Source organism: Mustela nivalis, assembly GCF_964662115.1.
Source record: "Mustela nivalis genome assembly, chromosome: 18".
Taxonomy (NCBI): domain Eukaryota; kingdom Metazoa; phylum Chordata; class Mammalia; order Carnivora; family Mustelidae; genus Mustela; species Mustela nivalis.
The window spans coordinates 43,413,575-43,429,266 of NC_139037.1; the positions used below are offsets into that span (position 1 = coordinate 43,413,575).

The 15,692-nt window shown below is 39.7% G+C and overlaps 1 long non-coding RNA gene across 1 annotated transcript in view; it reads right to left on the bottom strand.

Moving 5' to 3' along the window:
- The window catches only part of LOC309852435, a 32,161-nt gene extending 28,335 nt beyond the window's left edge, over positions 1-3,826 (bottom strand). Inside the window, exon 1 of the long non-coding RNA XR_014305208.1 lies at positions 894-3,826. This is a non-coding gene — a long non-coding RNA (uncharacterized lncRNA). The remainder of the gene's footprint in view (positions 1-893) is intronic.
- Positions 3,827-15,692: the final 11,866 nt, after the last annotated feature.

The window sequence follows — 15,692 nt, forward strand, 5'->3', positions numbered from 1 at the left end:
GTCCTACACCTGTACTAGCAGGAGGAAAACCCCTGCATTAAAGACAGAAATATAGGGAAATCAGGGATGAAAAAGGGAAAAAAAAATCCTGCTTCCCCAGGATAAGAGAAAAAAGTGCTACTTCAGCGATGCTTCTTGGAATGGAAAGGGAGAAGGAAGAATAATGATGGCCTCCAAGAATTCAGAATATTTGAGACCCTTCTATGGCTACAACCTCCATCATCATCACCTTCCAGGTACACTATGAGCATCCATGTGTTAAAGGCTCAGGGGAGAGAACACTGTCTGCCACTTTTTAGATATGAGAATATTCCAGATGAGGCACTTGAGGCTGCAGGTCATCTGGAATACACACAACTACATTTTTAAATGTAACTTACTAAGTAATCTTCTCATTCAGTCAAATGATTTTACTTTGAAGAATATCTAACTCACTTTTCACTAGGAATCCCTACTCACTCCCCAATAACTGTGCATCACATTTTTAATAATAATTGACCAATTCTGAGGTAGATGTTTTTCCAATTTACTTAGCTTAGATCTTTTTCCAGTTTAATTATCACACCAAGCCCATTTTACATTTAAGGAAAATGAAGCTTAAAGATATAACTTTTTTCCAAGAACATGGAGAAAATGGCACAGCTAGGAATAAATTTTGTGTCTCGTTAGGGCCACAGTGTTTGCCCTTTACTATACAATGTTTTATCCTTAAGACTCAATAAAATTCATATTTTTCATAAGGATAGTCTATATGATTAATTCAGCAACTATGTCGTAATTATCCCTGATTAAGAATATAACTTCTGCCATTGTTGGTGTAAACAGGTACTTAAATGTATTTAATTTATGAAAGTCCAGTCCAAGATTGTGATGTTAGAAGATACTGAACTCACCTCCTCCACAGACAGACCAGACCTCTATTTATACATCACTTCCTCCTGAAGAAGAACTGAAGGATGACTGAACAGATTTTGCAAAACAAAAGACAGAACAGCAAGACAGGTTGAGACATGGTAATGGAGGGAACCCCTACCCCCAATGAAGTAAACTGCAGTGGGAAAGGACAGAAGGACCAGAAGCAGATTCATCTGTCCTGGGACACAGGTAAAAAGCCATGGCTTAAAGGAGCAACTACTATAAAAAAGATCTAACACTAGGGGTGCCTGGGTGGTGCAGTGGTTTAAGCATCTGACTTTTTTTTTTTTAAGTGTCTTGACTCTTGATTTTGGCTCAGGTCATGTTCTCAGGGTCATGAGATAGGGCCCCATATTGGGCTCTGTGCTCAGTGGGGCGTCTGCTTGAGATTCTCTCCCTCTGCCCCTCCCTCCAGCTCACATGCACTTGCTTTCTCTTAAAAAAAAAAAAAAAAAAAAAAAAAAAAATCCAACCCTGGAACTCTCTCCACCTAGGTGGGGCTGGTGAGCACCATGATTTACACAACCCCTCCATCTTGAGAGTGTAGGCTATAGCAGGGTCCAGATCCCATAGCTGGGCTGTTGCCTCAGAGAGGCGTGTGTTCCTAGCCTACACCAGCCCCAGACGCATGGGCATAGAAAGAAAGCCAAAATTTGTCATTGAACTCTGCCAAATGCCGGAAAAGCTGCTGGAATTCTCTCCAGATTGGGAGAGCTGGTAAGAAACATGGTTTATACTCCCCCTCCATCTGGGTATGAATGTGAGCAGGATCCAGTACCCTAACTGGTCTGCCACTTCACTGAGCCCCAGGCCTCTAGCCCACACCAGCCCCAGCTATTCCACCAAGGTAGACATGGGGCACTGCATACCAGGACACTCCTGTAGTGCTCACTACAGCTCCAACCATTGCATCAAGGTAACATAGGCAAAGCACCTTGGAACATTCTAGGCCCACACCACTTCACCTTTAGATGGCTTGTTCGAGCACACCCAACAGAATACTCCAGGACCTCCTTATTAATGCCTACTTCAGCCATGCCAAAGGACTTCCTGCAGACAGCTCTATCCTTCGTGGATTACCCCAGGAACCAATGGCCTGTGTCAGTTTTGGTTTCAACCACTTCACCAGGGCACATGCTACAGTGAGCACCCAGGGACACCCCAGCTTGCACCTACCTCAGCTGTTCTGCTAGCTCACCCTCAGTGTAGAGAACCCTGGGACATTCCCAAATGGGATCCCGCTCAGCTTCAGCTATCCTCCCATGGCAGACTTTGAATAGAGAGCCCATAGACCACACTGGCCCATGCCCACCTCTGCTCCATCCATCCTGCATGGGCACTATCTACACAGAACAAGAAAACCCAGACTTATACTCACTTCAGCTTCAGTTGTCCTGCCAGTGTGTCCTCTGCATATAGAACCCAAGGACCACTCCCCTCTACATCCATGTCAGCCTTTGCTGTTCCGCCAGGGTGCCCTCTGCACGGAGAGCCCAGGGACTGTGTGCCCACTTCAGCTTGTGCTATCCTCAAAGTTACCTTCTCTGTGTAGGTTCCCAGGACACCTCCCCTTGCACTTACATCAGCATCAGCTTTCCTGCTGGGAACCTTCTATGTGGAGTGCCTCAGGACCATCCCAATGTGTGTCCACTTTGGCCCCAGCCATCCTGTCAGGGCAGCCCCAGCACAGAGTACCCCACCACCCCCAGCCCATACAACCCGCAGCTTCAGCCAGCCAGTGAAAGTCACCAAGCACACACAGTCTACATGGGATGACTGTACACAAGAACCAGTGAATTCTACTAAAGAAGAGTTAATACACTTTCTCTTCAAAATATTCCCAAAAAAAGAAGAGAACTGAACGTGTCCAATTCATTCTACAAGGCCAACATTATTCTGATTCCAAAACTGGACAAAGAACCACCCCCCAAAATTACAGGCCAATATTCCTGATGAACATAGGCACAAAAATACTCAACAAACTATCAGCAAATTCTATTCAACAATATATTTAAAAGTATAGTTCTCTACAATAAAGTGGGATTTATGAATTCCAAAATGGTTCTGTCTTTGCAAAAAATATACCACATTAAGAAAATGAAGGATACTGGTGCCTGAGGGGCTCAGTGGGTTAAGCTTCTGCCTTCAGCTCAGAAACTCAGCTTCATAAACTCAGGGGCCTAGGATCGAGCCCCCATTGGGTTCTCTGCTCAGCAGGGAGCCTGCTTCTCCCTCCATCTCTGCCCACTTGTGATCTGCCAAATAAATACAATCTTTAAAAAAGAAAATGAAGGTTAAAAATTATGATCATCTCAATAGATGCAGACAAAGGATTTGACAAAACATAACATGCAATCATGATCAAAACAAAGTGGGTACAGAGGGAATATTACCTTGACATAGTGAAGGCCATATGTAAACAAAACCTACAGCTGACATCACACATAATGGTGAAAAACCGAAAGCCTTTCCTCTAGGTTCAGGAACAAGACAAGCATGTCTATTCTCACCACTATTATTCAGCACGGTACTGGAATTCCTAGTCAAAGCAATTGGACAAGAAAAAAAATAGAAGATATCAGTATAAGAAGTTAAACTGTCTCCATCTGCAGATGACGTGATACATAGAATACCCTAAAGATTCCACCAAAAACCTACTAGAATAAATGAATGTAGTAAAGTTGCAGGATAAAAAAATACCCAGAAACTCAACAGGAGATTGAAGAGAAGAGCAGCAGCAATTGTAGGAACAGAAAATTGACCTCTTTCTGAAAGGTAGAATGTGTGGAGAAGTGAATCCAAGCTACAGGAATATAGACCATGATGGGGGACGGGGAGGAGGGTCCACCTCCTGGCAAGCAGTAGAGCAGCGGAGCACAAAATCAGAACTTTTAGAAGTCAGCTCCACTGAGGGATGGAGTCCTCGTGGGGACAGTGTTCTCAGGTCCCATGGGGTCACAGAAAGATTGGGGGTGCCCAAGTGTGGCAGAGCTCCCAGGTACTAGAGCAGGGAAGCCAACTACAGAGACAGAGCTGAGGAGTGAGCACTCAGCGCAGGGTTACCGTAAACTGTGATCCGTGCCACAGTTGGACCACTGATCTTTGAGCAGGGACCCCAAAAGTGGCAGATTAGAGGAGACTCACCTTCCTCCCCCAGAGGAGCAGCGGCAGGAATCTGCTGGGCTTGAAGACTCCAAATGGGGCTGTACGCCAGAGACCAATACGCTCAGTCACAGGCCAGGTAAGCTCAGAGCATGCCCAAGACTAGGAAGGGGGAGGGATTGACTGCTTTTCTCTGAGGAAGCACTGAGGAGAGCCTGAGCTCTAGGCTCCTCCAGGTTGGAGATTGGGAGACCGCCATTTTCATTCCCATCCTCCAGAACTCTATAGAAAACATTCAGGGAACAAAAGCCCCAAGAGCAAAACCAAGCAGATGTCTTAGCCTGGCCCCTGACAAGGGCAGTGCAATTCCACCCTGGGCAAAGACATTTGAGAGTCACTGCTACAGGCCCCTCCCCACCAAAGATCAGCAAGAACATCCAGCCAAGACCAAGCTTATTGATCAAGGAAAACAGTGGAATTCCAGAGCTAAGGGAAAGCAATCCATGGAATTCATGGCTTTCTCCCCATGATCCTTTAGTCTTCCAAAATTAAGGTTATTTTATTTATCACTTTGTTAACTTTTCCTTTTTCTTCTTTTAACATTTTTTAAACTAGATATCTTAACAATACTTTATATTAAAAAAAACTATTTAAACCTTCATTATTATAGTCATATTTTATCCTTCATTGTACTTTACCTTATTTTTTGTATACATACAGAGTTTTTTTTCCCCCCTAAAAAATTCTGGGATACAGATTCTTCTTATAGATCAAAATATACCCTAAATCTACCACAGGGCTTTGTTTTAGTCTCTAGCCTAACACATTCGCTCCTCTTTTTTTTTTTTTTTTTTCTTTTTCCAACCAACTTACCAATTCCTTTCTTAGAATTTTTTTTTTTAAATTTTCATCTTTATGGTCATATTCCATCCCTTCATTGTATTTACCCTTATTTTTGTATACATACATATTTTTTAAACTTTGGGACGTAGTTTCTTCTAAGAGACCAAAATACACCCAAAATCAAGTAGGTGGCTCTGTTCTATTCACTAGTCTAATAAATATATTTTTTTACTCTCTATCTTCTCCCCCAGTATGGGGTCTCTTCTGATTTGGTTAGCGTATTTTTTTTTTTCTGGGGTCTTTGCCACCCTTTTAGTATTTTATTCTCTCATTCATGTATCTTATCTGGATAAAATGACAAGGCATAAAAACTCACCACAAAAAAAAAAAAAAAAAAAAAAAAAAAACAGAACAAGAGGCAGTACTGACAGCTAGGGACCCAATCAATATGGGCATTGGTAATATGTCAGATCTAGAGTTCAGAATGACAACTTTCAAGGTGCTAGCTGAGCTCAAAAAAGGCATGGAAGATATTAGAGAAACCCTGTCCGGAGATTAAAACCCCTTTCTGGAGAAATAAAAGAATTCAAACAACTTGAAATTTTAAAAAGCTATTAATGAGGTGCAATAAAAAAAATGGAGGCTCTTGCTGTTAGGATAAAGAGTCCGAAGAGAGAATTAGTGATATAGAAAAACAAATGATTGGGAATAAAGAAGCTGAACAAAAGACAACTACTGGACCACGAGGGGAGAATTCAAGAGCTAAGTGATATCATAATACAAAACAATATTAGAATAATTGGGATTCCAGAAGAAGAAGGAGAGGGGCAGAAGGTATACTGGATCAAATTATAGTAAAGAATTTCCCAAATATGGTCAAGGGAACAAGCATCAAAATCCAGAAGGCACAGAGAGCCCCCTCAAAATCAATAAAAATAGCTACACACCATTATCTAATAGTAAAAATTATAAGACTTGGTGACAAAGAGAACATCCTGAAAGCAGCTTGGGACAATTCTGTAACATACAATGGTAGAAATATTATAGATTGGCAGCAGACTTATCCAGAGACCTGGCAGGCCAGAAAGAACTGGCATGATACATTCAGAGCATTAAACAAGAAAAATATCCAGCCAAGAATACTATATCCAGCTAGGCTGTCATTGAAAGTAGGAGATAAAAAGCTTCCAGGACAAACAAAAACTGAAAATTTGTAAACACCAAACCAGCCTTACAGGCAATATTGAAAGGGGTCCTCTAAGCTAAGAGAGAGACTAAAAGTAGTAGGCCAGAAAGGAACAGAGACAATATGTAGTAACAGTCAATTTACAGGCAATACAATGGGATTAAATTTATATCTTTCAATAGTTACCTTGAATAGGCTAAATGGGCTAAATGTCCCCAATTAAAAAACACAAGGTATCAGAATGGATTAAAAAAATACATGAATATGCTGTCTGCAAGAAACTCATTTTAGACCCAAAGACACCTCCAGATTTAAAGTGAGGAGGTGGAAAACAATTTAAGATGCTAATGGACATCAAAAGAAAACAGGGGTGACAATCCTTAAATCAGATAACTTAGATTTTAAGCCAAAAACTATAATAAGAAATAAGGAAGTACCATACTCTAAGGGTCTGTCCAACAAGAAGATCTAACAATTTTAAATATCTATGCCCCTAACATGGGAGCAGCCAACTATATAAACCAATTAATAACAAAATCAAATAAACACATTGACAATACTACAATGATAGTAGTGGACTTTAACACCTCCCTCACTGAAATGGACAGATCATCCAAGCAAAAGATCAATAAGGAAATAAAGGCTTTAAATGACACACTGGACCAGATGGACATCACAGATATATTCAGAACATTCCATCCCAAAACAATAGAATACACAGTCTTCTCTAATACACATAGAACATTCTCCAGAATAGATCACATCAGATCAAATCAGGTCTCAACCAATAACAAAAGATTGGGATCATTCCCTCCATATTTTCAGACCACAATGCTCTGAAGCTAGAACTCAGTCACAAGAGGAATGTTGGAAAGAACTCAAATACATGGAGGCTAAAGAGCATCCTACTAAATAATGAATGTTCATCATCACTAGCCATCAGGGATATTCAAATTAAAACAACATTGAGATACTATCTTACACCATTTAGAATGGCCAAAATTAGCAAGACAGGAAACAACGTGTGCTGGAGAGAATGTAGAGAAAGGGGAACCCTCTTACACTGTTGGTGGGAATGCAAGTTGGTGCAGCCACTTTGGAGAACTGTGGAGATTCCTCAAGAAATTAAATATAGAGCTTCCCTATGACCCTGCCATTGCACTACTGGGTATTTACCCCAAAGATACAGATGTAGTGAAAAGAAGGGCCATCTGTACCCCAATGTTTATAGAAGCAATGGCCACAGTCACCAAACTGTGGAAAGAACCAAGATGCCCTCCAACAGACGAATGAATAGGAAGATGTGGTCCATATACACATGGAGTATTATGCCACCATCAGAAAGGATGAATACCCATCTTTTGTAGCAACATGGATGGGATTGGAAGACATTATGCTGAGTGAAATAAGTCAAGGAGAGAGTCAAGTATAATATGGTTTCACTTATTTCTGGACCATACCAAATAACATGGAGGACATAGGGAGATGGAGAGGAGATGGGAGTTGAGGGAAATTAGAAGGGGAGGTGAACCATGAGACTGTGGATGCTGAAAAACAATATGAGGGTTTTGAAGGGGCGGTGGGTGGGAGGTTGGGGGGGTCAGGTGGTGTGTATTAAGGGGGGCATGTATTGCTTGGAGCACTGGGTGTAGTACAAAAACAATGAATTCTGTTGTACTGAAAAGAAAAAAAGAATGAATGAGTCAACCAGGAAATCAAAGAAATGAAAAAATTCATGGAAACAAATGACAATGAAAACACAACTGTTCAAAGCCTTTGGGACAAAGCAAAGGCAATCCTGAGAGTAAAGTATTTAGCAATACTCTCAAGTACACAACCTAACCCTACATGTAAAGGAGCTGGAGAAAGAACAGCAAAGGAAGCCTAAACCCAGCAGGAAAAGAGAAATAATAAAGGTCAGAGCAGAAATCAATGAAATAGAAACCAAAATAACAGTAGAACAAATCAACAAAAATTGGAGCTGGTTCTCTGAAAGAATTAATAAGATTGATAAACCCTGGCCAGACTTATCAAAAAGAAAAGAGAAAGGACCCAAATAAATAAAATAATAAATGAAAGAGAAGAGATCACAATCAACACCAAAGAAATACAATGATAAGAACATATTATACCAGCAAATTTGACAATCTGGAAGAAATGGATGCCTTCCTAGAGACATATGAACAAAACTGAACCAGGAAGAAACAGAAAACCTGAACAGACCCATAAATAGTAAGATTGAAGCAGTCATCAAAAATCTCCCAACAAACAAGAGCCCAGGGCCAGACGGCTTCCCAGAGGATATCTACCAAACATTTGTTTTTAATATTTTATTTATTTATTTGACAGAAAGAGAGAGAGATCACAAGTAGGCAGAGAGGCAGGCATAGGGAGAGGGGAAGCAGGCTCCCTGCTGTGGGGCTCAATCCTAGGACCCTGAGATCATGACCTGAGCCAAAGGCAGAGGTTTAACCTACTGAGCCACATAGGTGCCCCTCTACCCTATATTTAAAGAAGAATTAATACCTATTCCTCCAAAACTGTTCCCAAAAACAGAAGTGGAAGGAAAACTTCCAAACTCATTTTATGAGGCCAGCATTACCTCAATCCCAAAACCAGACAAAGACCCATCAAAAAGAATTACAGACCAATATACTTGATGAACACAGATGCAAAAATTCTCACCAAAATACTAGCCAATAGGATCCAATAGGACATTAAAAGGATTATTCACCACGACCAAGTGGGATTTATTCCTAGGCTGCAAGCCTGCTTCAACATCCACAAATCAATCAGCATGATACAATACATAAAATTATGAATGAAAAGGGAGAGATCACAATGAACACCAAGGAAGTAGAAACAATCATCAGAAGTTATTATCAACAGTTATATGCCAATAAGCTAAGCAACCTAGATGAAATTGATGCATTCCTGGAAAACTATAAACTCCCAAAATTGAACCAGGAAGAAATTGACAACCCGAATAGACCAATATATAATAACGAGATTGAAGCAGTGATCAAAAACCTCCCAAAAAACAAGAGCCCAGGACCTGATGGATTCCCTGGGGAATTCTACCAAACCTTCAAAGAAGAAATAACACCTATTCTCCTGAAGATGTTTCAAAAAATTGAAGCAGAAGTAAAACTTCCTGACTCTTTCTATGAAGCCAGCATTACCCTGATCCCCAAACCACGCAAAGACCCTACCAAAAAGGAGAATTTCAGACCAAAATCACTGATGAATATGGATGCTAAGATTCTCAACGAGATCCTAGCAAACAGGATCCAACAGCATATTAAAAAGATTATCCACCATGACCAGGTGGGATTCATCCCTGGTTTCAACATTCACAAATCAATCAATGTGATACAACAAATTAATAAAAGAGAGAAGAACGACATGGTCCTCTCAATTGGTGCAGAAAAAGCATTTGACAAAATTCAGCATCCGTTCCTGATTAAAACGCTTCAAAGTAAAGGGATAGAAGGAACATTCCTGAACTTCATCAAATCTATCTATGAAAGACCCGCAGCAAATATCATCCTCAATGGAAAAAAGTTTGCATCCTTCCCATTGAGATCAGGAACATGACAAGGATGCCCACTCTCACCACTCTTGTTCAACATAGTATTAGAAGTCCTAGCAACAGCAATCAGACAACAAAGAGAAATAAAAGGTATCCAAACTGGTAATGAAGAAGTCAAACTCTCTGTCTTTGCAGATGACATGATTCTTTATATGGAAAACCCAAAAGACTCCACCCCCAAACTACTAGCACTCATACAGCAATTCAGCAACGTGGCAGGATACAAAGTTAATATACAGAAATCAGTGGCTTTCTTATACACTAACAATGAAAATACAGAAAGGGAAATTAGAGAATCGATTCCATTTACTTTGGCACCAAGAACGATAAGATACCTGGGAATAAACCTAACCAAAGAGGATCTGTACTCGAGGAACTACAGAATACTCATGAAAGAAGTTGAAGAAGACACAAAAAGATGGAAGACCATTCCATGCTCTTGGATCGGAAGAATAAACATTGTTAAAATGTCTATACTGCCTAGAGCAATATATACTTTTAATGCCATTCCGATCAAAATTCGACCGCTATTCTTCAAAGAGCTGGAGCAAATAATCCTAAAATTTGTATGGAATCAGAAGAGACCCGGAATCACTAAGGAAATGCTGAAAAACAAAAATAAAGCTGGGGGCATCACGTTACCTGATTTCAAGCTTTATTACAAAGCTGTGATCACCAAGACAGCATGGTACTGGCATAAACAGACACATAGAGCAGTGGAACAGAGTAGAGAACCCAGATATGGACCGTCAACTCTATGGTTAAATAATCTTCGACAAAACAGGAAAAAATATACAGTGGAAAAAAGACAGTCTCTTCAATAAATGGTGCTGGGAGAACTGGACAGCTATATGTAGAGAATGAAACTAGACCATTCTCTTACACTGTACACAAAGATAAACTCAAAATGGATAAAAGACCTCAACGTGAGACAGGAATCCATCAGAATCCTAGAGGAGAACATAGGTAGTCATCTCTTCGATATCAACCACAGCAACTTCTTTCAAGATATGTCTCCAAAGGCAAAGGAAACAGAAGCTAAGGTGAACTTTTGGGACTTCATAAAATCAAAAGCTTCTGCACAGAAAGGAAACAGTCGGGATGCCTGGGTGGCTCAGTTGGTTAAGCAGCTGCCTTCAGCTCAGGTCATGATCCCAGGGTCCTGGGATTGAGTCCCACATCGGGCTCCTTGCTCGGCAGGGAGCCTGATTCTCCCTCTGCCTCTGCCTGCCTCTTTGTCTGCCTGTGCTCGCTTGCTCTCTCTCCCTCTGTCTCTTAAAAATAAATAAATAAAATCTTAAAAAAAAAAAAAAAAAGGAAACATTCAAGAAAACAAAGAGGCAACCCACGAAATGGGAGAAGATATTTGCAAATGACAGTACAGACAAAAGGTTGATATCCAGGATCTATAATGAACTCCTCAAACTCAACACACACGCAACAGGCAAACATCAAAAAATGGGCAGAAGATATGGACAGACACTTCTCCAATAAAGACATACAAATGGCTATCAGACACGTGAGAAAATGTTCATCGTCACTAGACATCAGGGATATTCAAATTAAAACTACATTGAGATATCACTTTACACCAGTTAGAATGGCCAAAATTAGCAAGACAGGAAACAACATGTGTCAGAGAGGATGTGGAGAAAGGGGAACCCTCTTCCACTGTTGGTGGGAATGCAAGTTGGTGTAGCCTCTTTGGAGAACAGTGTGGAGATTCCTCAAGAAATTAAATATAGAACTTACCTATGACCCTGCCATTGCACTACTGGGTATTTACCCCAAAGATACAGATGTAGTGAAAAGAAGGGCCATCTGTACCCCAATGTTTATAGCAGCAATGGCCACGGTCGAAAACTGTGGAAAGAAACTGAGGAAGACACAAAGAAATGGAAAAATGTTCCACACCTATGGATTGGTAAAACAAATATTGTGAAAATGTCTATGCTACCTAAAGCAATCTACACATTTAAGGCAATCCCTATCAAAATACCATCAATTTTTTTTCAAAGATATGTAACAAATAATCCTAAAATTTATATGGAACCAGAAAAAACCCCGAATAGCCAGAGGAATGTTAGAAAAGAAAGCCAAAGTTGGTGCCATCACAGTTCCAGACTTCAAGCTCTATTAGAAAGCTGTCATCATCCAGACAGTATGGTACTGGCACAAAACAGACACATGGATCAATGGAACAGAATAGAGAGCCCAGAAATAGACTCTCAACTCTATGGTAAACTAATATTCAAAAAAGTAGGAAAGAATGTCCAATTGAAAAAAGACAGTCTCTTCAACAAATGGTGTTGGGAAAATTGGACAGCCATACACAGAAAAATGAAACTGGACCATTTCCTTACACCACACACAAAAATTGACTCAAAATGGATGAAAGACTTCAATGTGAGACAGGAACCCATAAAATCCTTAAGAGAGAACACAGGCAACAACCTCTTCGACCTCAGTTGCAGCAATTTCTTCCTAGAAACATCACCAAAGGCAAGGGAAGCAAGGGCAAAAATGAACTAGTGGGGCTTCATCAAGATCAAAAGCTTTTGCACAGCAAAGGAAACAGTCAACGAAACCAAAAGACAACTGACAGAATGGGAAAAGATATTCGCAAATGACATATCAGATAAAGGGCTAGTGTCCAAAATCGCAAATGACATATCAGATAAAGGGCTAGTGTCCAAAATCTATAAAGAAATTATCAAACTCAACTCCCAAAGAAAAAATAATCCAATCAAGAAATGGGTAGAGGACATGAACAGACATTTCTGCAAAGAAGACTCCAGATGGACAACAGACACATGAGAAGTGCACCACATCACTCGGCATCAGGGAATACAAGTCAAAACTACAATGAGATACCACCTCACACCAGTCAGAATGGTTAAAATTAACAAGTCAGGAAATGACAAGTGCTGGTGAGGATGCAGAGAAAGGGGAACCATCCTACACTATTGGTGGGAATCTAAGCTGGTACAGCCACCCTGGAAAACAGCATGGAGGTTCCTCAAAAATTTTAAAATAGAGCTACCTATGACCCAGCAATTGCACTACTTGGTGTATATCCTAAAAATACAAATGTAGTGATCCGAAGGGCATGTGCACCCAAATGTTTATAGCGGCAATGTCCACAATAGCCAAACTATGCAAAGAACCTAGATGTCCATCAACAGATGACTAGATAAGAATATATGACTATATATGAATACTATGAAATCTTGCCACTTGCAAAGATGTGGATGAAACTAGTGGGTATTATGCTGAGCAAAATAAGTATGAACTCCCTGATATGAGGAAATCGATAACCAGAGTGGGTGGTTTGGGGGGTAGCGAAGGGAAAAATGAAACAAGATGTTATTGGGAGAGAGACAAACCCTAAGAGACTCTTAATCTCACAAAACAGAGGGTTGGTGGGGAGAGGGGAATGGAGGGGGTGGCTGGGTTATGGACATTGGGGAGGGTTGTGATATGGTGAGTGCTGAGAAGTGTGTAAACCTGACTATTCACAGACCTGTACCCATGGGGCAAATAATACATTATATGTTAATAAAAAATCAATAAAAAGAAATTAATACCCAGATATTGGTAGCATTCTATATACTCATAGTGAAGTAGCAAATTGAAAAGTCAAACAAACAAAAAACAAAAAACAGCATCCCTGGGTGGCTCAGTCAGTTAAGCAGCTGCCTTCAGCTCAGGTCATGGTCCCAGGATCATCTGGGGAGTCTGCTCCTCTGCCCCTCACCCAGCCTGTGTTCTCGCTCTCTCTCTCAAATAAAATCTTTTTAAAAGAAAAGAAAAATGAAAAATTCCATTTACAGTTGCACCAAAAACAATAAAATACCTAGGAATAAACTTAACCAAGGAGGTGAAAGACTTGTACTTTGAAACTACAAAACACTGTCAGAAAAAAACTGAAAAAATGACCTTTTTTTGACACAAAAAAATACATATTTCATGCTCAAGGATTAGGAGAATTAATACTGTTAAAATACCCAGACTGCATAAAGCAATCTATAGATTCAAAGCAATCCCTAACAAATACAAGTATTTTTCACAGAACTAGAATAATGCTAAAACCAAAAAAGACCCAGAAGAGTCAAAGCAATCTTGAAAAAGAACAGCTGGAGGTATCACAATCCGGATTTCAAGATATACTACAAAGGGACACCTGGTTGGATCAGTGGCTTAAAGCCTCTGCCTTCGGCTCAGGTCATGATCCCAGAGTCCTGGGATTGAGCCCTGCATCAGGCTCTCTGCTTGGTGGGGAGCCTGCTTCCTCCCTCTCTCTTTGCCTGCCTCTCTGCCTACTTGTGATCTCTATCAAATAAATAAAATCTTTAAAAAAAAAGATATACTACAAAGTTATAGTAAAACCATACGGTACCCAAACAAAAATGAGTCAAGGAAACAGAATGGAGATCCCAGGAATAAAGCCCACATTTATATGGTCAGTTAACCTATGATAGAGGAAACAAGAATATACAATGGGAAAAAGTCTCTTCAATAAATGTGCTGGGAAGGAAACTCTGCAGGTCAGAAGGAAGGGGCATGATACATTTAAAGTGCTGAAAGGAAAAATCTGCACCCAAGAATATTCTATCCAGCAAACCTATCATTGAGGATAGGAGAGAAAGATTTTCTCAGAGGAAAAAGTCTACCACTTTTTGTGGTAGACACTAAACCAGCCCTACAAGAAATATTGAAGGGGATTCTATGAGTGAAAAGGAAAGAACATGAGTGAGAGTATAACAAGTAAAATACAAAAGCATTAAATGTAAGTATTTCTGTAAAAAAAAAAAAAACTTAAAATACAAAGATGTAAAATATGAGGCTATATACCTAAAAAGTAAGGGAAGGGTAAAAAAATGGGTTCAGACTTAATATGGACTACTAGATGCAGAAGATGTTGTATACAAAACTAATGCTACCACAAGTCAAAAATCAGTAATATGCAAAAAATAAAGGGAAAGGAATCGAAATATATCACAAAAGAAAGCGAACAAATCACAGAAGACAGCAAGAGAAAAAAAGATCAGAGAGAACTTATAGAAACAACTACAAAACAAGTAACAAAATGGCATTATGTATTAATAATAACTTTGAATGTAAAAGGAGTAAACATCCAAATAAACATAGGGTAACAAAGTGGATAAACAAGACTCATCTATATGCCTACAAGAGACTCATTTCAGAATGAAAGACACCTGCAAATTGCAAGTGGGGGGATGGAGTATTATTTATCATGCAAATGGATGTCAAAGGAAAGCCGGTTTAGCAATACTTTGATCACTTTAGACTTTAAAACAAATACTCTTAAAAGAGACAAGGACACTGTATAATCATAAAGGAGACAATCCAACAAGAAGATATAACAACTATAAATATTTATGAACCCAACGTGGGAGCCCTAAAATATATAAAACAGTGAATAACAAACATAAAGGAAATAACTGATAGCAGTACAATAACAGTAGTGGACTTTAACATCCCACTTACACTGATGGCCACATCATCCAATCAGAAAATCAACAAGGAAAGAGTGGCTTTGAATAACACAATGGATTTAATGGATTTAATACATACACTCAGAACATTCTGAAGGCATATTCTTTTCATCAAGTGCACAAGGCACATTTTTCAGAATAGATCACATATTGGGCCACAAAACAAGTCTCAACAAATTCAGAAATACTGAAGTCATACCAATGTATCCTTTCTGACCACAACCCTATGAAACTAGAAATCAACCACAGGAAAAAATGTGGAAAGGGCACAAATACATGGAGGTTAAATGACATGCTACTAAACAATAAGTCAATCAAGAAATCAAAGAAATAAAAAATTACATGTAAACGAATGAAAATGAAAATGCAATGGTCCAAAATCTTTGGGATTCAGCAAAAGCAGTTCTAAATGTGAAGTTTATGGCAATACAGGCCTACCTCAAGTAGCAAGAAAAATCTCAAACAACCTAATCCTTCCCCTAATGAAGCTAGACAAAGAACCACATACAAAACCCAAACCCAGCAGGAGGTTGGA